General features: G+C 39.9%; 1 protein-coding gene across 3 annotated transcripts in view; it reads right to left on the minus strand.

The window, feature by feature from the left end:
- Positions 1 to 27,310, minus strand: part of SEMA6A (semaphorin 6A) — a 132,827-nt gene that overhangs the window by 62,112 nt on the left and 43,405 nt on the right. The window lies entirely within an intron of this gene.

Here is a 27,310-nt window from a genome sequence, read left to right on the forward strand (position 1 = left end):
TGAGGTGACTGCCAATATTGAAAAATAGGAGATTTTTGATATTAATCTAGATTTTTCAGCTTCTTTGTAAAAATCAAAATACCTGCCATACTGACCTAAATGACAGTTTCCCTTAGGCACCACCTCCAACACACAGGTACACAGACACACGCACACACATACACATCTATAACTTGTCCTGTTTACTAATTTCCATTACCTGCTTGACTTCTTAATTGAGATATTCACCCCTGACGTATGTCATTCTACAGTGACTTAGACATAAATAAATAAAATCACACAATCTATAAAGAGAAGTAGGCAGATCCTTTCACATTCTGAAGATTACTACATGGAGAATCTGAAACTGCATTCTGAAATGGTATTGTTGATTTAAAAAGTCATATCTCTATATATTTTAGTCTCAATACTTCCTTGCAGTGAAATCGCAGTGAATAAAAATGTCAGATATACTGTTCTACCCATCTGTATTTTCTTGACGAAGCTCTTTATGTACAGAAAAATTCTCCTAAATCTTGGAAATAAAAACAATCCCATGTGGGACTGCTGGATACGGTGGGAAAAAAAAAAGACTCATAATACCGTAAATATAACTTAATTCTCAGGCATATTGCAAATAAGCATTGCTCTATCATGAAAATTAATGTAAAATGAGGATATCTTTCATCTTCCCAGAGCAGTAAACTCTTTGAAGTAGCCTGCCAAAGATTATCTTTTTTGAACAAAGCTATTTTACAGTAATCCATCAATCATTTAAGATTTGTGTGTAGAAATGTCAAACTTAGTAACCTAGACGTCTTTGAAAGTTAATTTGGCAAACAAACTGCTAACTTACGCTTTTTGGAACACCATTTTGATTATATACCTATGTCTCTTTTCTTCATGCCAAAAAAGTATTAATCAGTCCCAAGTGTTGCACTGTAACTTATAATTTCACAGACACAGCTGGGTCTTAATCATTTCTTCAATTGAAAAGTGCACATTAATTAATTTGCTTTATCTTGAAAACCAAAGAGGGAGACAGATTGAGAGAAAAGCCTAAACAATTCCATGTCTCCATCTCTGATGTGTACATTAAAATTAAACTTTAAATGATTACTTGTTCATAAGGGTGAACCATTATGAAGAGACATAAACATGTATTTATTTGACAGGTGAAAAGCAAGAGTCTACTCATTCATTTATTTGCCAGTTCTTCGTATCCTAGAAAATCTGAACTCAAAGGAAAGAAGCTCTGAAGTGCCCTGATTTGCTTCTCATGGCACCTGTTCAGTACAGCTTTAAAGGGGAGAAATAAATAACAAAAGTAAAACATAAACAAGACACCAGTCAGCTGTTAGATTTTAGGAGAGAAAGCATCTGGCTGGAGGGGGAGGGGGCAGGGAGAACTGGCAACTTTTACCAGGAGCTCTAGAATAGTATTATAAAGAAGCATATTGCCTCAGAGAATTTGCAGCATATAATGAAAGAAAGGAAACTCAACAGGCTAATTCTCTTTCCTTTAGAAATGTTTAGAGATGTATGTATGCTTTTAAGGCTTAATTTTTCTTGACATGATAAATGAGTCTCCATCCTTCAAAAACTGCATTCATCTTTGTACAAATGTACTATAAGCTAACAAGACAATGTCCTGCTACTTTATTATATCCCCCAATTTTAATTTTTTCCATCTTAAGATTGCATATGTCAAATGTGAAATTCTCAACCCCAGAAGCTGGCAGGAAGAGCAATGCATGCAGAAGAAATCTATTATGTAAGTCAGTGGCTATTCTGGCTATCCCTGCAGCCAGCATCATGGCTGAGAAATGTCATTTAAGTATCTCCAGGTTTACAGCAGAGCTCTCTGCCAGGAAAAATAGCTGTTTTATATGTCTTTCTATCATTATATTATCAGGTAGTTAACATGTACATCATATGAGTGAAAGTGCTCTGGAAGTATTGTTCAATCTCAGTCAGTCCACATGAACACTTTAAAATTTTCTTCAGTTGAAGTTTTGATGTATTATTCCCTTTCTACTCAATTTTGGGCCCTAACCCTTGTAAATATGTAGACAATAAATTTTCTTGTTGAAATGATTACTTTGCGGAGGGATCCCAATTCCATAACATTGTCATTTCTCATCCAAAGAACACAGGCTTGGGTCTCAGGATTCCTAAGATGATGCAATACAGACTTGCACCAGCCCAGGAGAACAAAAACAAGAACTTAACGCTGAGTTTATAAACCCTGAGCGAGCTGTGTTGCTGCAATTTAAGGGGATGTTTAAGTCACTTTCAAAACTTTGAAAAGTGCTACCCACATGTAGCATATTTATAGGTATCTGCAAACATTTGTCGATTTCCCTGTCTGTGACTGTGCTTATATAGGCTAAATATAACTTAGACTTAAGCAGCTATTCAGAAAATTAGATAAAGGAAGACTGTCAATATAAGGATTCTAAATAAAAACATTTACTTCATAAGTAAGCCTATTATATCTGAATTTTCCATCTACTTGTCTCAGCCTTTCACTCTTCTTAGCCTGAAGTGAAATGGCCTTTGTAAAACATACCATTACTGCAAAGTTATAATCCTAATTTGCCCCAAACCCCCAAATTCACAGAAAACCTTAAGAACATCCTTCATTTTAATAGGCATCTGCTTGGTGAATCCGTCAGCTCTATTTAGGTTCATCTGAAATTAATTGGTATTGACTTTCTACAGCCAAACAAAATTTTTTTTCACAATAATTTTTCCCTACAGTTTTTAAGCCCAAATTGGATCACAGAACTGTGATGTACGAATGGTGTTGTGATTATTGGTTGCCATGAGCCAAATGAACCATGCAGAATGCTAATTGGGCAGGAAAGTAGCTTTCAGGTACTCCAGATTGAAGATGAAACAAAGGAGACCAAAAGAAGGACTCTCTGAGAACCCTGTGAATGCATTCATGCTGATAATTTTTTAAAAATAATAAATTCTTTTCAATTACTAGAGCTTCCATTTATGCACACGCCTACCTCTCACACCCTTGATGTACAGCGGATCATTGTGTCAGCCAAGCATGAAGCAAAGGGATGGCAGTGGAGCTGGAAATGATTACAAAGTCAGAGAATGAGTCCATCAATTGCCACATCTTACTTCTGATGAGTCAGTTTAATAAGCCACGAGGACTGGGAAGCCATGACAAGTGGACCCAGCCAGAGTACCACTCAGGCTAACCCCTGACACTACTTCTAATCCTCTGCCCAACTATTCCTCCAAATCCTGCCCTGGAAAATTCTGTGGGGGCTCACAGACTCATAGTATCTGGCAGAAGCTAACTCACAGAGAAGAAAAAAACTAAATTAGCAGCATTGAGGGAAAAATAGGAGATTTAATAAACAACTCCAGATTTCTGACTTCTTAAAAAAAATCAGAGGTTTGGCTTTGCTAGTCCAAGTCCCCACCTGACAAAACTCTGGAGTTGAGCATTGGCTGCCCCAAATAGGGCTCCCTCCAGTTGGAAACATTCCCACTCCTTCCCACTCTCTTAGGAGGCCTTCCTTACCCATTAACCTCACCTGCCTGCCCTTGAAGGCTCTGAGGGAACCTTTATGCTACTCAGGTACAGGACATCAACGTTGCTGCATGAGGTATTCTGTTCCTCTTGACCATCATCTGCAAGTGGCTGAGCAGCCTTAGCAAGTGGACCATGTGGAACCCACTGTCTAGACACAAATTAATGAATATTGCTTGTTTTAGAGACCCAGCTGGGCTGCCCCACAAACTGTCTACATGTCCACTTGCAGCAAACGGTGCATAAATGCTTGGTGCATCAAGTTTCATGGAGGACTTGACTGTACGAATACAATTTGTGTCTGATTTGGTAGACATGGCAGCACCTTCCAGAATGTTGGCACACAAGCAAGATTTAATAATAAGTGATAGTGATGTGAAAAATAATATATCTGGATTTGCAAATACACAATGCTTTTAATAACTCCAAGTGTGGACTTGAAATAAAGAGGAAATGATAATAGTGGCACTATTTTTCCCTGAGGAAAGTCACTTACTACCATGTTTCAGTAATTCTTTTAAAAAGCTCATTTTCTAATATCATATGAAGTTTTAAAGATAACCAACAATTCATGCTGTCATTATCAGAAGGAAGGGCACATTAATGGTGTTGACTTTGGGCAAGTTAGTCAGCCTCACTAGCTCCTAGTTTCCTCACCTGTAAAATGAAAGGATATGAAATGTAATGGTCTATAAGATTCCTCTGGCTCTGTGATTGTACTGTTCTAAGGGATTCTGCCCCAGTGAAGAAGGGTGTCTGTGTGTGTGTGTGTGCGTGTGAGAGAGAGAGAGAGAGAGAGACAGCGTGCGATTAAGAAGGATGGTACAGGGAGTGGCCTGCCTCTGGGTCATGTTGTAACACATTCCAAAGCCAGGAACGTCACCTGGAGAGATGAGGCAGGGGTGGCAGGGGGAATAAGGTGACCAGGGCTGAGGCGGGGTGAGGTGCTGGACCTCCACACACCTTTCTTCTTTGTCCTAAAGGCACCAGAAATGTAGTTGGGCTCTTGTTGTTGTGTCAGCCACTCTCTGAGATCACCACAGAGGGCAGGCAGAAAAAGTTCTATGCAGCAGGGCAAGTGACCTTTCCAAAACAAACTGGGGAACAGGGCTTATTTTTCCCTCCACACTCTTTGCTGGTTGCTCCTAAGCAGCATGTGGTTTGGCAACTCTAGGGATAATCAGCGTGTCAATGTGTGGTACTGTTTGTGGCAAGCATGAGGGGTAGAACGAACTCTCTTCCATGTAGCTCTCACTAGACTGCGATAGGCACATCATGAAAATTGGTGAAAAGTTCATCAAGTGAGAGCAAAGAAATCCCAGCATGCTATACTGCCTAGTCTCAACTTCAGGACACAGTTCAAGTAGATAAGCAGTTCTAATCTCACCACAGAGAACACTGTTGTTACTATTTAATCTTATTTAGACTTCAGTTGAGTTTTACACTAAATCTAAAATTTTCATTTTTATTAACTCAAGTTTTTGGACCTCATCATCTTTGTCTGTACAGTGTGACTGCCTCCAAAAGTCTGAATTGAAATTGATTTAAAAGCTCCTACTTGAAATCAAACTATTGCAATAACATAGGAGAGCAGAAAAGAGCAGAGGGTGAAACCTGGGCTTTGAAACCCTCTGCCCCCTTACTAGCTGGGACCTCTAGCAAGATGCTTAAGCTCTTTGAGCCTCAGTTTCCCCTTCTTCATATGGGCAAAATAGAGTTTTGGAGACTCTCCATAGTCCTCAATAAATGTTTGTTTATTCTTCAGCTAAGATACTAAAAATTACTTTTTAATAGCTTTTCTTGGACTTCCTTACAAAATTCTCGGGGAGGTCCTAGATTAGCTTCTAGTGTTCTACTGCTTCAGTGGGAGAAGTCTCCTTCTCTCCCTCCCTCCTTCTCTCTCCCCCACCCACTTTAAGTCACTAAGCTTCTTATCTCTGGAGGTGGTCACTTGGAGAGGCTGGAAAGTTTGTCTTGGGAGTCACATAAACTTTGTGTGGTTTTTAAAAAATGTAAATCATGGCACTCACACTAATGCAAAGAAATATAATGATGTGGAAAATAAAGAAAGGACTGGGTGGAAGTGGGGGTTTACTGAGTATCTTCTGTGTGCAAGGTACATATGCCTATGCCTATTACTTTATTGAAACATCGGCCGGGCGCGGTGGCTCACGCTTGTAATCCCAGCACTTTCGGAGGCCGAGGCGGGCGGATCACGAGGTCAGGAGATCGAGACCACGGTGAAACCCCGTCTCTACTAAAAATACAAAAAAAAATTAGCCGGGCGTAGTGGCGGGCGCCTGTAGTCCCAGCTACTCGGAGAGGCTGAGGCAGGAGAATGGCGTGAACCCGGGAGGCGGAGCTTGCAGTGAGCCGAGAGGGCGCCACTGCACTCCAGCCTGGGCGACAGAGCGAGACTCCGTCTCAAAAAAAAAGAAACATCACAGCAACCCAGAGAGACAGGCCTTACTATCTCCATTGTAAACACAAGAGTAAACTGCAGTTCGGGGAAGTTAAGTAACATGTCTAGGCAGCACATAGTAAATACAGTCGTCCTTCAGTATCTGTGAGGGATTGGTCCCAGGACCTCCCAAAGATTCCAAAATCTGGGGATGCTCAAGTCCCTTGAATAAAATGATATAGTTTTTGCATGTAACCTATGCACATCCTCCCGTATATTTAAATCATCTCTAGATTATTTATAATACATAATACAATGTAAATGCTATGTAAATCGTTGTTTCACTGTATTGCTTAGGGAAAAGCGACAAGAAAAAGAAGTCTGTAGATGTCCAGTACAGATGCAATTTTTTAAAAAAATTTTCTATCAGCGGTTGGTTGAATCCACTGCTGCGGAACCCATGGATAGAGAGGGCCAACTGTATTTACAGCACAGTAGTCAAAGGGCAAAGACAAAACTCAAAGCCAGGTCTGTATAATGCCAAAGTTTATGTCCTTCCCAAGGCATTAAAGAAAAAGGAACAGAAGAAAGGTTGGAAGAGAAAGGTGCTGGCATAAATGGAAACTGCACTTAAGATCATATATAGGCTGATGCATCTATGCTTATGTGGACGAAGTGGCTGAAAGTCCCTAATGGCTTCAGTAATAAAAATCTATAAAGGGAGTACACAGTTGCTCCCAAACATGTAGGCATGCAAAGCCTCATTCCACTTTATGGCCCTATGATTGCAGCCTTAAGGTGATAGAAAGATGCAAATGCTTCTCAACCAGTTTTAGGAGAAATTGATTCTCTCATGAACACCACTGTGTTAAGTGGAACCACTTGCCTACTTGCGGCCTCCCTCAACCGTGATGTTTTAACATCAACACATCATAGAGAACAGTGTCAGTTGCAAAGGGTAAGAACGAAGTTGCTTGCTTCAGTAGCTGATAGGATAAACAGATGTGGACATATCTCAAGTCAGTAAGGAACCTCTGTCCAGAGAGAGATGGGAAAGCAGGTGTTTTTGCTGAATATCCAGCTGGCGACCTGCTTCACAGAGACTGAAACTGCTGATCATTCTTGCACCAGAGGAAAATTTAAAGAAGTAATGAGTGTTTAAATAGTAGGCATCCTTCACTGACCTGGACAGCTCTGTTTCAAGGACTGCAGCATTAAGAGGGTGCTGCTGTTCCGCAGGATGCAGAGCTGGGTCAAAGAACACATCCCATTGTAATTAGAAACAACCTGGGCCCATTGATCCTGTTTGAAACCTTTACTGTACCCAGTTTGCAGGAACCACGAGGGCCATCTGTTCAGTGATATTTGCATTAAGATATAAGGTTCGGGCAAATGAGAAAAATAGCTCCAGCCTCTTAATAAAGCATCCGGTCTTTCTTTCCTCCTCCTCTCAGCCATTAACAGAGACATAAAAGCACCCATTTTGGAGGAAAGGGAAATGCCACAGACCTAACTTCAACACATTTTGGAGAGTGATGATGGCATTCAATGGAGGATAATAATAAATATCGACTGGGTGTAATAGATGTTCCATTTTAGATCTGAAACCACTATCACAAAAGCGTAGAAAAACTGAATTCGTAAGTACTTCTAGAAAAAAAATCTTTTCGAAAAAGGTTGGTTGTATACGTATTATTTTGAGGGAGAAGGCAAGTCTTTTCTTTCAGATGATTCTTTGATATGTTCGTTTTCTTTCTCTCTACCCACCACCCCCACCCCAAACACACAGCCCTGAGCCAATGCAGTTTACTTGGATGTTTATTGCACATTTATTGCACTTTACTTGGATGTTTCAGACACAGTCTCATGGCCCACTGGGACTCTGCTGCTATGGTCACGACCTTAGTAGGCCTGAAAGTATCGTGGCAAACTATCTTGATCTCAAAAGTCTGCAACAGCCTCAACCAGGCTTACCTATGGCATGCTCTAGTTTTTTGCCATCTCCAACTTTGGAAATGTTTTTTGTTTGTTTGTTGTTGGCTTAAAGGTGGCTACTTTGTTTTGCATTTTATTTTTAATTTTTGTGGGTACAAGGTAGATGTATATATTTATGGGGTACAAGAGATGTTTTGATACAGACATGCAGTGCATAATAATCACATCAGGGTAAATGGGGCTATCCATTATAAAGGCAGCTATTTTTTTTCCCCCGAGATGGAGTTTCACTCTTGTCGTCCAGGCTGGAATGCAATGGTGCGATCTCGGCTCACCACAACCTCCGCTTCCCGGGTTCAAGTGATTCGCCTGCTCCAGCCGCTGGGATTATAGGCGTGCACCACCATGCTCAGCTAATTTTGTATTTTTAGTAGAGACAGGGTTTCTCCATGTTGGTCAGGCTGGTCTCAAACTCCCAACCTCAGGTGATCTGCCCGCCTCGGCCTCCCAAAGTGCTAGGATTACAGGTGTGAGCCACCGTACCTGGCAAGGGAGCTAATTTTTACCTCTTAATCTAAACCTTTAGTTTTAGAATTCTAGACCTGATTTTGTATAATTCCTCTGGAAAACTCTACTTACATGTATGGCTTACTTGTAAAACTCACACAATATGTCCCCAGACTGTAATCGTTACCTTCATTCCCAAACCTTCCTCTTGATTTTCTTTTTTTTTTTTTTAATTTCCAACTTTTATTTTAAGTTCAGGGATACATGTGCAGGACGCTCAGGTTTGTTACATAGGTAAGCGTGTGTCGTGGTGGTTTGCTGCACAGGTCATCCCATCACCCAAGTATTAAGCCCAGCATCCATGAGCTATTCTTCCTGATGCTCTCCCTCCTTCCATGCCCTGCCCTCTGACAGGCCTGAGTGTGTGCTGTTCTTCCCCACGTGTCCATGTGTTCTCATCATTTAGCTCCCACTTATAAGTAAGAACATGTGGTATTTGATTTGCTGTCGTGTTAGTTTGCTAAGGATAATGGCCTCCAGCTCCATCCATGTCCCTGCAAAGGACATGATCTTGTTTCTTTTAATGGCTGCATAGTAGTCCATCGTGTATATGTACCAGTTTCTTTATCTAGTCTATCATTGATGGGCATTTAGGTTGATTCCATGTCTTTGCTATTGTGAACAGTGCTGCAAGGAACATATACTTGCATATGTCTTTATATCAGAACAATTTATATTTCTTTGGATATATGCCCAGTAGTGAGATTGCTGGTTATTTCTGCCTCTGTCTTTGAGGAATCACTACACTGTCTTCCACAATGGTTGAACTAACTTACACTCCCACCAACAGTGTAAAAGCGTTCCTTTTTCTCCACAATGTTGCTAGTATCTGTTGTTTTTTTACTTTTTAAGAATAGCCATTCTAACTGGTGTGAGATGTTATCTGATTGTGGTTTTTATTTGCATTTCTCTAATGATCAGTGATTTTGAGCTTTTTTCCATGTTGCTGGCCACATGTATGTCTTCTTTTGAGAAGTGTCTGTTCATGTCCTTTACCCACTTTTTAATGGGGTTGTTTGTTTTTTTCTTGCAAACTTGTGTAAACTGTTTACAATATTGCTGAACTCGAACATCTGCTTCAGATGCAGAAACAAATGCCTCCTATAATTTGCTGTTAAGAAAACTGAGGTCCAAAAAGGTCACTTGCCAAATGTAGGACAGCTCAAAAGTGGCAAAGATGAGCAGCAGCTGAGAACTCCTGACTCCTCTTAGTGAGCTCTTTACGCTACTTTCAGAAGGAAGCCAAAACTCATTCACTTCTCCTTGGCTTGCTGCCTGATGTTCACTACTACCATTGCCTGATTTCCATCTTACCAACTCCCTGTTTTCCACTGGGAGGCTCTGTGCTAAGATGCTGATGCAGATAGAGATGGAAACAGCCCCTCCCCTTGCATCACCCCCAGGACGTCACTATTCAGTGGATGGGCCCCAAGCTTTTGCTCATTGTTCCAAAATAGAACACATAAACAAATTAACAATAATCTTCCAAAACGAAATTATTACTCTGTTGCCAAGAATACCACCTGGAAGGTGAAGATGTTGCAGAGGCATGTAAGGTGGGATGACTGGTAAAGGCTTCTGGTTGGAGAAAGCCTTAGAGGGTTGCATGACTGTTCACCGTGGAGGGGGCAGGTGGGAGCTAAGACATTTCATGTAGAAGGGTCAGGTCAAGACAGCAGGGTGTTAAAACAGACAACTCCATGCTTATTGGATTTGTAGACACTCAAATTAGACTACTTCATTCTTTGCTTAAGGAATTTCAAACATTTGTCTGAAGTAATGGATGGATGTTTTCCTTTAACTGAAAGTTTGGTTTAAAATATTACAGCTGAGAATAAAGATTGTGTCTGATTACTATTTTTTCTAAGAATATGACAGAGAAGAAGGGGCGGGGGAAGCTCTGAACTGTAAGCTCAGAATATTGGTATTTATTTGCTTGAGGTGTTGAGTATATGGGTTATTTTTGCATTACTCTCCTTAAATTTTCTTTATAATTTTACTAAAAATGAAGCAAACTGCAAAAAATAGTATGCCTGAATCCAAGCATTTTTCCTAGCTAGTAAAAAGATATCTGGAGAGTGACTTTAAAGGAGCAAACCGAGATATTTTAGCACCTAGAGTTTTCCACATACCTTTGTCAAAGTCCTGAGAGGATTTAAACTAAAATAAAGCAATTGCTAAACTTTGACAGGACGACTCTCCCAAACAATTTCTCCTCTGTTTACTCTCAGTATAGTTAATGAAATAGAATCTCCCAGTCAACTCACACCTTCCTGATCTCCACTCTCCCTGGGATTGCTCAGGCTTAAACAGCTGCAGGGATGTGTTCTTTCCCCAGTTTTAGAGTAGAAGTCAACTTCAACCGTGGCTCCTACAGAATTAATAACAACCCGCAGGTCTCTCTGTTGAGCTCTGAATAACAGCCCCAAATAACAATGTCATCAGTCACGAATGATTTAAACTTTGACCTAACCCTGTAAATCCTTACTGTTTTCTTATTGTTTGTCAACATTTTTGGTAAAACAGTCTCAAGATCAGGAAGAAAGTGAAAACATTTCCTTGAACTAAAATGTTGGCATCAGGTCCTTTGGTGTTTGCTGCCTGTGTCAGCCCTCATTGTATTTCCTGCCTCTTTCAATGAGCTCCGATGCTTTCCCAGAACCCTGAAAGCCAAAAATAGAGTTTCTATTTGATTACAAGCTTCTGATTATACAAAAAGAGGCATAATATCATTTCAGGATCTGCTCCATAACCAAGCATGATATTTATGCTGAGTGGTGCTTATCATCGGTAAAGTATCTATATACACAGTAAATTCTCTGTTCATCTATGTATGTCCAGACACATCGAGAACAAACATGATATGGAAGAATTATATCTTGAATTTCCATAATCTTCCTACATTTTTGGGGAAATTCATTTCGTTTATCTGAAAAAAGCCTGCTTTATGTCTCAGTGAGCTAGGTGAAAATTGCAAACCCACACATTTAAACCTATTATTAAATTTGATAGATATTTCAGTTTTTTTCTGAAATTACTAATATCTTTATTGGCTTTGCCCATTTACTTTACATGTAAAAAGTGACTCATTAGCCTGGCTTGATTTACTTAGCAAAATAACGTAGGTGTTTTCCAAAGGCAGTTTATCAGTTTGAATTGTGGTGGAGAGAAGACGATTCACTAGGTGCCTCTTCCCAAACCAGAGTCAAATCTAGGATACCACTGCCTAAAATGTTCATTTGCTTTTAATGTGAAATCCTATCTTCGGAATTAATAATTATTCCCAAACATCCTGAAAATATGCTTCCTCAGAGCGAATGAAAGTAAATTCTACGAAATTATGGGTTTGTTCGAATGTCTCTACCACTTGATGACTTGACTCCTTACACAGGTGACTTCAGGGTCACCGCACAAACAGAACAGTCCTGTTCTTTGGGAAGTGGTTGAGCATACTGAGGCAGCATCTGGAGGAATCATTTTGGCGTTCATTGTTTTTGAAGCATGCCCTGAGGCTCCTTAAGTTTAAAGAAAAATACGATTTGCTATCCCCTGTTTCTCTAGATCTGGATGAGGCCAAGTTCATTTCAGGAATACAGGTACACAATTTCTTATCTGCAATTACAGACAAAACAAAAACAAAAACAAACCCTGAAAACCAAAATGTTTTTTCTCCTCATTTGTGTGACAAGCTTGAGTTGGCATGAGACCATTTGTAGTCCTTATTTATCCCTCTTAGGATGAATATTTATACATTTTGCTGCAAATTATGAACAGGTATGATTATTAAAAATTGCTCCAGACTCCACTGGTGTATGTGTCCCATGTTACTTTTCTAAAATTTAAAAAAATTTAAAATTCTGAAACATATCTGACCCAAGGGTTTCAAAAAAAAAAAAAAAAAAAAAAAAAAGATTGGGAAACTACATGCCTTTGTTCCTGAAGAGATTAAAAACAGGATATAAAGTGATGGAGAAAGGAAGTCCTTGAGAGTAAATTTCCAACACTGGTTTTGCTAAAACGAGAACGTCTCTTAATTATTCCACAGTGTGTTGTGAAATTCTCACAGAATTAAAAAAAAAGTAATCTGATTTCACATATTTTTAAAAGTGTATGTCATATTATACTTGCAAGAATAACTCAGAGATGAGGAATTGCTGACTGAGTTACTTATTTTCATTTCCTATGTTCTGGGCTTATAATGACAGTTTTCCAGGCCCATCTCCAGACAAGGGACCGACAAGAACAGACTTCCACAAAATAAGTGATGTTCCCAGGGCAGATGTAATCTTGGTAGCAAGGTCTCAAAGCCTCTCATGCGTAAGTGATAGCATCCAGAAGCAGCAGAAGTGACTGCCTCCCCAGGCTCAGCAACCGCTCCACCCGAGTGAGCTGCATTTCTTCCCATCTGATGGCCAACTACAAGGGAGTCAGCACTCCTTCCTCTCTCTGTAGTAAACGGACAGACTTCACAGGCTTTTTGTGCAGTTGGTGGTGGTTTCTCCAAAGGAGATTCCATGATGTCAGAGCCTATAATCATTTTCTCCCCAATGGAATATGCCTGGTCATGGCATTTTCCAATCCCTGGCATCAGAAGCAATTGTCAGCTGGCATTATCTGCCCTCTGCTTTGTTACATGTACCTGCCTTTAATTTTCAAATATCTGTAACTTTCTTTTGATAAATAACCCCAGAAGTTTAGGAACTAGTTAACGAAATTAAGAATTTGGATTCCTGGAATATTTGGGGAGGACAACTGTTATCTTGGACAACAGGTAGGGGTGGTAGGGAAGGAAGACAGACTCTCTCCCATTCCTGTCTGAGGTACCCTCCACTCGCTGTCCCTCACCTTTCTTTATCCCAAAGTGGACATTGGGCGTGAGAGAACAATGTAATCAATTTTAAATAAAATGGAGGATTTTAAATAAAATGGAAATAAAGTGGAGGCAAATGGTTAATATCAGATAACTTGGATACAAGGTTAATTACTGCAATCCAATTATCAGGAGGGAAGACAGCACATGAATATCACCAATTAACCCCTAAATCAAATTTAAAATCACCATTCCCATAATTAATAGCACAGCAATCACTATAATTACCATGCCTGCCAGACCAGAATAAGGAGAAAAAGTAAAATTATCCAATAAGCTTGAGTGTGACAAGAAGAAACCAAACTAAAGTGCTGAGGGTCACACAAAAGAGAGGTGATAAATCAGAGAAAAAGTGAGTGTGAGACACACACCCAGCCCTGCAGGCGTGCCCAGGTGTGTCACTCTAGCACAGCACAAGGATCCCTGCACGTGTGTGCTTGCCTTTCTTTGGGAGGAAATGGAGGCACAGAAAATGGATAAACGTCTCTAGAAGCTACTTAGCCCTGGTTACTGGAAAGCACAGAGGTCCACCTGCATCATCCACGCTTTCACTGGTAAGGATTTCAAGGTCTGAGCAGTGAGAAGGAAAATACACAGCTATGGAACACATGGAGAGGAATAACACATGAACGTCTTTCGAAGAGGACATTCCCCAGGTTCACTTTGAATAACTAAAAGACTAACGCAGAATAATTTTTTTCTCAAACACAGTATTTTCCTACTTGGTTAACATAGTCTTTATCTCTCCAAAGAGCTAAAAAAAAAAAAAGTTATTCTAAAGTGTTATGCAAGAATAGGCAGATGTGTTCTTCACATATCTATTTAATCAGCTCTTTCCAGCAGCAGGAAGACATGAAAGAAAGGTTGAGTGTCCTCCAGAATCCTCAATGAGAAGAGAGCAAAGTGTGTTGAGCTCCAGTCCTGCAAGATTCCCCAAGCTGGGACACTGCTCTACTATTTGAAAGTAAAGGAGCTGAGGACACCTCCTCCATTCTCACATAAAAGGTACATTTGAGGAGTCACTATCAATAATTTTTCCAATTTTTTGAAAGTAATTCTATTCCAAAGGAACATTGCTTTTTTACACCACAGGGTACTTTTTTAGTGTTTTGGGAGGCACAAGCAAGAACATGAGATGTGAGAAAATATCGTACAAGTGTGTAGGCATTGAAAGGATGTTCCTTTGACTGTTCAGTTAAACCCAGAGACTGCTTTTGTTAGTAATTTTCCTCTACTCATTCATTTACTCATCGAATTCAGTCACTTTAGAAATGGCTGAGTTTCTAATACGTGCAAGCAAGGCACTGTGCAGGAACAGTGCGGATACTGGGGTCATGGGCTCAACCATGGGTTCTGCCCTTGGGGAGTCTCCAGACCACTGCAGACTATACATAAGTGGCTATAACGATGCTGTGTGTGTACACACACACACATACACACACATTATACGTATAATACATACTTACATAAAACACTGTGAGTTAAGAGGACCGAGAGACATAATATCCAAGTATGGATTATATTTCCAAAGCACGTGACAAATCTGCCCACTTCCCCACGTTCTACCTACAATCCTCTTAATCTAACCTAACCTCAGCTCCTGCCTCATTATGACAATAGCTATCTATTTAGTCTTTCTACTTCCACTTGGCACTCCTTCAACTTAATCTCCACACAGCAACCAATGGTCCTTTAGAAACGTAGATCATGTTATGTCCTCCCTTCCATAAAGCCTTCCAGTGGCTTCTTAATGTATTAACAACAAAATTTAAACCCTCTATTCTGGGCACAAAAGGCACCACCCAACTGGTTGACACCATCATGTTCCATTCCACAATTTCCCACTCTGTTCCAGCCCCTGTGCCTTGCTTTCCTCAAATGCACAAGCTCTCATTCCTCCCTCATGGACTTCCTGCTCTCTCACCTTGGAATGATCTTTCTTCCAAGATTATAAAATGTCACTTCCTCAGACAGGCCTTCCCTGAGCCCCCAAAGCAGCCCAATGCTTTTTTTTTTTTTTTCATCACTTTATTCTACATTTCTGCAATGGATTTTTTCCTAAATGAGATTTTCACATTTATAGTATTACTTGCTTTTGTCTGTTCCTCCCCTCCACTAGAATGTAAGCTCTATGTGGGTAAATTTGCCTTATTAATCACTGTATCCCTCTCATTCAAGGACAAAGTCTAATGTACAGTAAACTCTTAACAAATATTCATTAAATAGTGAATGAAGCTCTAAAAAAAAAGCATCAGGACAATTTCTGAAAAATCAGTACTAAAACAAGGAAAAGGGGAGATGCAAGGGGCAGAGACTGGCATTTCCAGATATCTGAAGAGAAACCTAGAGGACAGTTGTGAGGGTAGACCTAAGATCAATGGGTAGAAACTATAATGATGATTTCTGCTCAAAATAGGGAGGAACTTTCTAGCAGCCCCTGTAACACACACATGGACTAGCCTACCTAAGGGGATGGGGAGGCCAGATGAGTGTTAGAACAGAAGGAATATTCTCCAGGAATTTAGACACAGGATGCGGGGCTAGACCAGACAACGTTTAGGGTCCCCGTGGAGAACCTGACTGCCTATGGTTCTTGGATCCTCTGAGAAGTCTTTCCTCCCACGTAGTGAGGAAGTACTGTTCAGAGCAGGAAGCCACAGATGGTCCAGAAGGATCCTGCTGTGGACTCAAACTCTTGCTGGCAGCTGCTCCTAGGGCTCTGTTGTAATAATGTCCCTGGAATCAAAAGACCAAAAGAAAGTCCTCAGGCTTTGGCCAATCCTCATTCATTGTCTCCTAGTTTGACCAGATTGTATAGGATATAGATCTACAGCCAAAAAGCATTTGCAAGGAGACAGATGGCAAGAACGTAACAAACATCAAGGCCAAGACAGAAAGTCTCTAGGGGTGGAGACATCCAGCATCTATACAGCTCTACCTCTTTTTCACTCTGCAAAGCCCAGAGGTCTTGAGTGTGGAACACAAAGTGAAGCTCTGGTTGTGTGGCCTTCCTGGGAATGTCAAGCAGTGGCTTGTTACTAAGGCTCGATTGCCTATGACACACAGACCCCAGGACATGGTTTAACTCTACTCTTGTCTCAAAGCCCTTCCCAGTGACTCATAACTTTCTTTGACACCAGAACAGCTGGGCCAGCCAGCTGGAGAGAAGACATACAGATGTAGCTGGCTGGAGTTTGAGGGGTAACGGGGCTCTCAGCTGTGCAGTCAGCCTAGTATCCTGCAGTGGGCTACAGACTGTGGAAGTCTCCCCCTCTGCAGACAAGTCGTGGGTGGGGACATTGGCTCTGTCATGACTGTCTCTCATCCTTCAACACATGTGTGTTTAGAATAGAAAGCACTGCAGCTCTTCTTCAATGGCAACTTGGGGGATGTTTTATTTCTTTGGGGAATATTAGATCCTTCAGCCAATGCGTCTGGAGAAGGTATGAGACAGAGTACTCTGGCCAGAACATACTACCTACCCAGATGTCTCAGCTTAAAACAGAGCTCAAATGAGAGAATGTGTGAAAGGCTGAGAAATTAGAGGGGTGAGGGAGAGAAAGATCATTTTTGTTCTGAGAAAAACATTTAACACAAAGACTGACTACCCTTTCACTAACATAATTTTAGATTAGTTGTTATTCACCAGAAAAAAAGTATGAAACATATATGTGTAAAATCCTCATTAGAAATGGCTTGTTTAGGCAACATCGTGCACATTGAAGGTACTTATTAAATATTTGTTGATTTTGATCCAAATAGCTTTGGGTATTTTTAAATATCAGTGCATTGAGTACTCCAGTGATTGTAAAGGGGGCTATTTTTGTTAATGAATCTTGAAATACAAGCCAAGATTGACTGATTTTTTAAAGTGTTGTGAATATTGCAGTTCTCATGTGTAAGCAACTAGTAACAGTGTCTCTGAGGGAGGAGAAGTAGGAGGTCAGATTTGGGTAAGAAACTCACTTTTTATGTTGTACTCTTTTACGTTTTATTGATAATATTTTTCTTGTGCATGTGTTTCTTTTTTAGAACAAAATAAAACTAGTTACTATTTTTTAAACTCTTTGTCTCTAGAGACAAACCTGGAGCTTAGACCTGCTGATAACCTGCCAGTTCCCACTAAACTAGAAAGAAAAAAGGATTTTTCCCAGGATCCCGTCTCTTCCCAGTATGGTCAGCCAATAGTAATATTCTGGAATACAGGATGTGGGTGAGGGAATTTATAGGCATTGTGGTGTCAGTAGTGATAATTCTAGTCGATCCGTGATGCAGATGGATGTATATGGCGGCTGGTGGTTTACACAGCACTATAAACCCACCTGCGTGCCATAGGAATGGCTAATTTATTAGCTTTCAAATAAAAATGTAGCAAACTCAGAAAGGCAGGGCACAGTGCAGTCTAACACAAAGAATCAGATGAGCTCAAAGCAAATAACCTTCATATTTTTTATTTTATGCTCCATAAGTGGGATTCCAGTACTGCAGATGGGAGCTTTCTTTTCCCCCTTCTCTATCTGCACGTTGATTTCTGCGCAGGCACCTACCCCCTTGTTCTCTGTCTTCGCTGGCCTTTCTTCCTGTTCATTTCCCATGGCAAAGGAAGCCCAAATGCTGCTTTTGAAGCATCCCCAAAGGACAACTGACATTTTAAAAGCTGAATGAGTGCCCTCCCCTGGGACGGTCATCTTTGACCATCTCAGAACGACTGCTCCCAGAGAAGACAGGAGATTGACTAAACTAGAGAGAAAAGAAAGAGTTCATCAGGAGAGCAAGGAGGGCAATGTGGAGAGGTGCCCACTGTGCAGGGATGTGATCAATGAAAGTTTCCTCCATCCCATCCCAGTATCCTTTCTGGGAGTTGAGCTGCACATGACCACCTCCTCTTTTCTCTTTTTATTCATTTATTTAACAAACATTGAGCTAAGCACTAAGAAAGAGCAAAGGCATGTTTCCTCCTTTTTTGGTTCTCCTTCTCCTCAGAGCTGAGTCTATTTCGACCACTTTGAGGTTGCTTTTCTCATCGAGTGGGTCACATTATGCTTTTTCTCTTGGGGTTTAAGGTCTTACTGAGGTGGGAGACAGCAGTTTGTTTTCTTTTTGAGACAGCGTCTTGCTCTGTTGCCCAGGCTGAAGTGCAGTGATGCAATCTCTGCTCACTGCAACCTCCACCTCCCGGGTTCAGGCGATTCTCCTGCCTCAGCCTCCCGAGTAGCTGAGACTACAGGCACGTGCCACCATGCCCAGCTAATTTTTGTATTTTTTGTGGAGATGGGATTTCATCATGTTGCCCAGGCTGGTCTCGAACTCCTGGGCTCAAGTGATCCACCCGCCTCAGTCTCCCAAAGTGTTGGGATTACATGCATGAGCCACTGCACCTGGCCTAGACAGCAGTTTCTGATTCCAAATTGGACTCCAGCTTGAACCTTGGAGGCAGGTGGCACCCATAGGAGTGTGCGTGTTCTCTTGCCTCACTCCACCAGTACGTGCTGCTCTATCCATAACCAAATGCAAAAATATGCATAAAACTATGAGTATAGACCAGTGCTTTCCAAACTTGCCTACACATTGGAATCACCTAGAGAGCTTCAAAAATTAAAGATGTCTGTGTTCCATACCCAGAGATTGTGACTTAAGTGGCTTGGGTGTGACCTGGGCTGTGAAAATTTTAGTAGACCCCCAGGTGATTCTAGTGAGTAGACAAGTATGGGAGCCGCTGATACAAATACAAATGGCATCCATATTACAATCCTAATCCCTTCCATTTCAATGCCTTCAGCCACAGCCAGGGATAATTAATCATGATTCGAAAACCTTTACTTGTGCCAGCTGCATGGAATGGCTTTAAAAATATCTAAGTTTATTTCATGTCCAATAACAATTGGACATTGAAACCTACCCTCATGCCAACCCGCTTACAAAATATAATTTAATCCATTAAAAATTACAGGGAGCCATACAGAAACTTCTTTTCCAGCATGGGGCGTGCAAAGTATTTCTAATGAAAACACAGACAATAGGTATGTTTTCTTTTATGACAGGGTTGAAAGAAAGCAGGCCTAATTATCCCACCCAGATGCTAGGGAGAAGAAGCCATGTGAATACTGCACGAGGAAGCCTATCTCCCAGCCTTATCAAACACACTTTTCTCTTCAACTGTGCCCTGGTAACCTGGGAAATATAAATTTTGATTACAGATTGCTGCATTGTTAGTAACTATTTATCATCAGTAGCTGGTCACCAGTGTCAGCCCAGACTTAATTATCTCAGCTGAAGGGAAAGTAACCCCATGAAAGAATTGTTTTCCAATTAAAGCAGCATGGAATATGTGATTTGTCTCTCTGACGATATCCAATTCATACTCCTTTTCAAGTTATTTGTATTGTCTTCTTTTCCTCATTACAAGCTCAGGTTGTGAATCTTAGGTTCCCTAGCAAGAAACACATAAATATCAAGAGGGCAGCTGACAGACCTTTAAAAAAAAAATCATGAACAGTCACCACAAAAACATTACAGTAATTACAGAGTTTCCACTAGCAAACGCTACACTTAGGGTTAAAGACATCTTTCAACATAACCATTTATTTTCATAGGTTCCTAACCTCCTATAGAATGTGTGTATAATTACATGGGTATGTATACACACACACACACACACACACAGACACACACACACAATTTTTAGAGCTTATTCTTTCGGGGTTAGGATCAGATGCTCTATGCTGTGTTATAGCTATTGGGTCAATGACAAGGAAACAAGGAAACCATTTTTCTACTAGCACAAGTATTTTAGGTAAAGATCTAGGCAATGGCATCTCTGAACTCTTCATTTTTCTTATCTTGTTTTTATCATTAGTTTGATATTTATTTTGCATGTCTTCCCATTTGCCTATCTAGACAATTCTTTATTCCTGGAGCAAGGACAAAAGTTTATCTTCCCTGTGACTAACTCAACCCTGATCACTTTGTAAACATGGCCTTTGAAGTCTGGGTTGTTTAAGAAAATATTTATTGAGCACCTACTGTGTGCCAGGCATGTTCCTGACACTGAGTATTCCCCATGAACAGAAGAGGTCTCTGCTTTCATGGAGCTTATATCCTAGTGGGCTTCCACCCTAGTCCTTCCATTAGTGGCCTAGTGGCCTTGGGTTATTTAATCTGTGTAAGGCTCAGGTTTCTCTGCTCTAAAGTGGGATAATGATGTTTTCCCTTCGTACAGCTGTTATTAGGATAAAAAGCTCCTGGCCCATGAAGAGTTATTTAATTAATGTAAGCTTCCATTTTCTTCTCAGTCCCCTGTATCCTTTGAGTTTCACTGGGAAACTCAAAGTATCCTCACCTTTCAGCATTTTGAATTTTGTATACTTGTTTCCTATACCTATATACCATCACTTGTTTCCTAAAAACATTTTCTTACGGTAGTTCCAACTTCCCGCTGTCCTCAAAACTTCCCACCCACAGCCTTCTGTGTCTTGCACTGGAGCTGCCTATATTTCTTAGAAGATGGTAATGGCAGTTTGGTGTTTAACCAAAATTTTGTGGAAACTTAAATTATTCCTTTGGGAAAAGGAGGGTATATTTTTCAGTACCGTGCCAATGTAAAAAGGAGGAATAGCCTATAGTCATTGGTGTTCAGTCATTATCTACTTGGCTTATAGTTCTCTTCCCAACTGCATTACAAACACCTCAAAGGGAGGGGCCATTTTACTTCTATTTACTTTCAGCAATTTAAATTAAGCATTTATTGTCTATATGAGCAAGGAACTGTTTCAGGTGCTGTGGCCAGTACAAAGATGAAGGCTGGCTGGAGGCAGCAGCACTTAAAAATCTCTCTGGAATCTTTTCACCTAGCAGCCAGCTGCCCTAGGTTAAGAATATATACCAGAATTTCAATAAACTGCCCCTAACAGAAAGTTTTAAGAATTTTTCATTCTTCGATTGAATTCGGTGGGTGGGTGAGGGCTTTGGAGGGATGGCTCTTATTGGATTTTCCTTTGCCTTTTTTTCTCCCCTCTTTTTTATCCTTTGTGTCTTGCACTACTCTTCCCGTGACTACAGTTTTTCTTTTCAATCATTTTCCTATTAACAACTCCTCCTCACTCCACTTTTCTATCCTTTCCCTTTTCTGCCTTGTGAATTTCTACCCTTTTCTAAGACACTCTTCAAACATCACCTTCTCTGTGACGTCTCCCCTGATTCCCACTGACAACTAACCACTAATGTCTTTCTTTTTTCTTTCAAAATACTTCAGTGAGCTCTGTCATAGCAATCAAATTGACATTATTTGTTTATTAATCTATCCACACCATTAGTGAACCTGGCAAGGGCAAATGAATGTTTGATTGGTAAACAAACGGATCGATGAATGATCTAAAATACAATCCCTGTCCTCAGAGGATTTCCAAATTATGGGGTAGACAGGTATACCAATAAAAAGCTGCAAAATAAAGTATAAACACATACATCATATAAGAAAGAAAAATGCTATAGATTTTAAGTTTTAATTTTTCCAGGGGGCTTATTTTACTTACTTAGCTCACTTTATAATGAACTGATGCCCTTGAAGAAGTTACTATAGATTGCACTAGGCTTTCTTTTTTAAAGGTCTTAGTGCTAGCTCAAAAATCCTATTATATATACACACCCAGGTAACCCACATCAGACTGACACACAGCATTTGCCTTTCTACTTGCAAATACAGGTCTTGAAATATACATGAAATGTAAGATGCTGGTGTTCTCACAGTAACACAACAGCTTCACATTCTATGAAATCCCTGACCTAGTTACACTGCTGAGGGCATAGCTTAAGTGCATATAATGCCCAGCATGAGGAAAAAACTGTTATCTTGAGAAAAGTAAATTTTGCATTCCCCAAGTTCTGTATTATTAAATCTGTGACCTTAATATTACATTACAGTAGATATTGTATTCAATTATATGGACAATGAAATAAGAACTGAGAAAGATATAGCTGGCCCCGAATCTCCTGGGTGTGAAAAGATGATGATATTTATTTTGTCTACTCCTGACAATAAAGTTTAAACTGTTACTTAAAGCTCCAGCAAAATATCAATTCAAACAGAAGTTAATTCTTCACAGTCATACTTAACATTATACATTTTTTTTCTGAACTCAAAAAAAAGAAGCAATTGAATATTTCTGCCCTAAAAAATGGATAGAGTTGGATCTTTCAAAATGTTGGAAAAAGAAAATTAAACATGGCCAAAAGACGAATATTGCCAAATTAAACAAATGGATTTGGGGCTTGCTAAATAAAATAAACGATTCTTAATGCTTCAATACAAGGAAATACATGGGCTTTTTTCTACTTGCATGGAAGTATTTCTCACATAAGCACTTTCAAAACAATGATCTTTTATACCCAATAAGCCATGAAAAGTTGAAAGTATAAGGGAGGTTGAGGAAGAAATTCTTATCCACCTTCTTCCTAAGAGCTGATGTCCTGTGTGCTGGGAGAAAGAAGTTGGTAACGTGTATATTGAAACTCATATTTATACAAATGTTTTTCTAACATATTCTTTGTGGTTCAACAATTCTTTTATTTTTTCTTGTCAAACCAGTTGGTTCTAATGAGTCTAATGATTAGTCTTCGTAGTCAGAGTTAACAGTATAACATGACAGTAACGACTTTCAGTTAAAAGTCAACCCTGCGATGCACGAAACCTTGGATAAGATTAAATTTTAACAGCTTCCAACTAATCTAAAGGCAGAAGTCCAACTCAGGTGTTACTATTTTAATAACACTCAAATCTAAAAAGTATAAAGCAAATGCATATTAAAAGAAGAACAAAGATGCGAATTACAGAACCAAACAAAGGAAGGAAAACAATACAGGTTTTTCCTTAATTAACAACTTTTGCAAGACATAAGTTGCAGACACAATTTCCTTTAGGTCATATCGTTTAAGTGAATCTAGTTGTAAAGCAATTTAGAACTCTCCAGGAACAGTAGAGTTTAAATAACTAACCAACAAATGTGTAGTCTTTTCTTTTGCTTCCTTTTCCTTTCTTCACTTCCTTAACAATTGGAAAAATACTCTTAAATTATTAATATAGTACCCGATTTGCTTCTCATTTCCCAATTTCATTCATTGAAACTAAAAGTAAATAGCAAGCCTTAGTAAACTTCCAGTCAGGTTTCTTGCTTACAAATATAATGTGGATTTCTGGAAGTCCCCAGTTAAAGGGAAGTACAATCCCATAGACCCCAGTACCTTGCTGACCCAATGTCTCCTGCCCAGCCCCATCCTCATTTGCCTTTACAATATCAAGCTGATACTGCAGAAGCAGTTGATTGTCAGGAGAGCCAGCTCAGGTAAATTAACTTAATGAAACAGATGACTTTGTATGTATTGAAACTGACTAGGCTCAAATATCCACTCAGCTAATGAGCTTGCGATAGGACCCTGGCAGAGGTGTCATCATTCTGCCACTAAAAGCCTTTCTGCAGCCCTGCATCCTATCTTCCTGTCTGAAAACCAGGCAGAAGCTTAACAGCCACCAAGCTTCCAAAATGCAAACAGCAGCAGTTGCCTATCTAAGTTGTGATTGATGGTACACAAAAATACATGGCTACTTCATAGATATTCTAGCCTGCAACAAATTAGGGATCTAAACCTTTGTGCTAGGCAGATAGCCAGTGTATTGTGGGGGACTGCTGTGGCTCTATAATTATATCCAGCCTGATAATCATCCGTTCTACCGCTGTGAATGGCTGTACCCTGGGACTTTAATTTCGCCGTCCCCTTCCAGCAGATAATGCCTGACCCTGTGTCACTTTGACTGTGAAACACATGAAAAAGACAAATGAGTTTTTCTCTGACCATGTTAAATTAACTAATGGATTCAAGTTGTGAAACTGGCATAATAATAAGCCAAGGCGCTGCTGGTACTGGAGGTACATTCAGACAGTCTCTAAGGGTGTTATTAACCTCATCCACGAAAACAAAACACAAACACCAAAAAAGAATCTGGCCAGTGTGAATAAAGAGTCTGTTTAGTGTGAATAGGGATTAACCAAATATTTTATATTCCAACCAGTTATTTTAGTATTTTGAGACACAGCTATAAGACAGCGTTGAATTACTAGAGGTGAGGAAGGATGGGAAGAAGGAGGGCTTGCTAGAGGTTGGTTAACAGATACGAAAGTACAGCTAGATAGGAGGAATTAATCCTAGTGTTCTATAGCACTGTAGGGTGACTATAATGAACAACAACAACCTATTGTATATTTTCAAACAGCTAGAAGAGCAGATTTTGAATGTTCCTAACACAAAAACACAATAAATGTTTGAGGTGATGGATATGCTAATTGCCCTGATTTGATCCTTACACATTGTATACATGTATCAAAATTTCACACAGTATCCCATAAATATGTACAATTTTTATGTGCCAATTTAAAATAATAATAAAGGAGGGAAAAAAGAAGACCACACAGCTGGAGAACATCAGAAGCAGGATTAAAACTCAGTTTTCAATGGTTCCAAAACCGTGAAGAATTTCCACAAATCCACACTGTTTCAAAAAAGAAAGACAGAGAGAGAAAGAAAGCGCTGTTTTATGGTTTAAAACTAGGCATTAGCTGAAGGCAAAATAACACAGGAACAGAAAACCAAATACTGCATGTTCTCACTTATAAGCAGGAGCTAGACACTGAGTACACATGGACACAAAGATGGAAACAATAAACACGGGGGGCTGCTTGAGGGCGGGTTCGGGGAAGGAGCATAGGTTGGAAGGCTACCTATTGGGTACTATGCTCACTACCTGGGTGACGGGATCATTCACATACCAAGCCTCAATGACACACAATTTACCCATGTAACAAGCCTGCACATGTACCCTCGGAACCTAAAATAAAAGTAGAAGAAAAAATAAAAATAACGACAACAACAATAAAAACTAGGCATTAATTGAACGATTTTATAATCAACATTTCCCTCTTTTCTTTCAGAGTTGTACTTTGTTTTCCCAGTCAGAAAGTGGCTATAATTCAATATCCTTGAAGATATACTCATTTGAACTAAACGTTGTAAATGTTAAATATCTTAGAAGAGAAAATGACCGGTGTTTACATTACTTTCATTCCAACATAAAAAGGCACTATTGCTTCCAGTAATTAGTAAAAGACATTATAATCTGTACCAAGAGTAATTGTGCAAATTCCAGTCTTGTAGCTATGTAGGCACTCCCTGTTATGCATGGTCTTAATTTTTAATATGTATTTTCTTTTAGCTCACTAAAATATCACAGATTTCATATTAATGCAGCTGAAAAGATAAATGTCCTTTCCCATGTTCCCATCAGAGGTCTGTGTGTTCTGGGAGGTTAAAAAATTATAACTCAGCTGTTCCATACCATATTAAGATTGAAATTTGGCATCCCAGATGTGAATTTGTTTCCAAAATGAAACAAAATCTGGTAAGCCTTTTTTAAGAGAAAAAAATATTTTAGAAGCTGTTTTTTAAAGTAGACTCATATTGGGTTCATGGGTGCTTTTAAGACACCCATGTTTTTATTTAAAACTGTTTGGACTTCTGATGGATAAAACCCCACATTTATCTAAAATTTTTATCTTTAAAAACAGGCTAATGAAAATGCAGAAGTTGTATTACCTTTCTTAATCAGTGACCAAAAATACATGCTTGCCTTTTCTTTAGGTGGTATATTTTCAAAAAAGCTCTCTCTGCCCAAGAGGAGTTTATTTTTGCAAAGTAATATTTTATTGTGTGTTTACCATATGTCAGACACAGGCCTAGCTCTTGATATGTAATGACTCATTTAATCCTCACAATAGCTTGAGATACATGCCATTATTATCCCCATTTTACAGATGAGGAGACTTCCTAAGGTCACATGCTAACTAGTAAGTTGGGGAACAGGGATTTGAACCTGGGACAAACTGGCTCTGAAGCTCACATTCTTAACTACTGTGTGTATTGCCCCTCTGATCATAGTCATTTCCCTAATCTTACATTCACTAAACATTTAATAAGTGCCAATTAATCTATGTGCAGGGCATTATACTAGAGTTGAGTGTGGGGATTGGGGAGGCGGTGGGGATTGGGGGGGATCCAGAGTAGAGAAAAGGGGTCAATAAATTTTTTTAAAAAAATGCAATCCTACACAGTTCTGCAGGTCAGATGGACATGACTCAATGACTACAACACAAAGTAAATGTTGCACTTTGCAGATTGGTCTCTCCAGCTTTTGGGAATTGTAGGACCTGTAGTGCAGTGTCTCTAAGGCACGTGGGGCCCTCTGGATGTTTCTCCCAGGCCCAATCTACCTTGTGTAAAGGCCCTCCTGTTCAACTGAAGACATTTCCCAGGACCTTCCTAAAAACATTCAAAATCTGGTGGTGAAAGTCCTTGTGTAAAATTCTGAAGCTAGGCATCCTCCATCCCTTGCTCCTGTTAGATATAGTGATTCCCAAGTTTCTCTTCAAAGAATACTTGGGGAAAGGGGGTTCTTGTTGAATGATTTCAGTATGTTCAGCCCTCTTATTCTTTGATTCTCCATTTTGAAGTTTAACTTCCTGGTTTTCTTTGCCCCCTTGCTTCTAGTTTCAGTAAACCTTTTCCACCAGTTTTAATCAGTAGTTCACATCTGTTCCCCTGGTCACCTGCTCTGTCCTGACTCATCCCGGTCACCTGCTTTGACCTGAGTCACCTCTGGTCACCTGCTGTAACCTAAGTCACCTTTAGTTACTTGTTCCTAACTGTCCTTCCCGCCAAGCCACTCACCCCGCCACTCTGGCTCATACCCCTGCTCTCTTTAAAATAGCCAATTGGAATTAGCTTAGACTGTGCAGTCCAACCCTAGCCAATAGGGGAACAACACAGAGGTAGGGACCGCCTGTGTCAGGAATAAGAACCCCTTTCCCTCCCTTGTTCAAGTGTGCTCTCGCCATTACTCCATTCACAAGTCACACTCTTCTATAGAAGTAAAAATTGCCTTGCTGAGAAAATTAAA

This window comes from Symphalangus syndactylus, chromosome 11 (assembly GCF_028878055.3).
Source record: "Symphalangus syndactylus isolate Jambi chromosome 11, NHGRI_mSymSyn1-v2.1_pri, whole genome shotgun sequence".
Taxonomy (NCBI): domain Eukaryota; kingdom Metazoa; phylum Chordata; class Mammalia; order Primates; family Hylobatidae; genus Symphalangus; species Symphalangus syndactylus.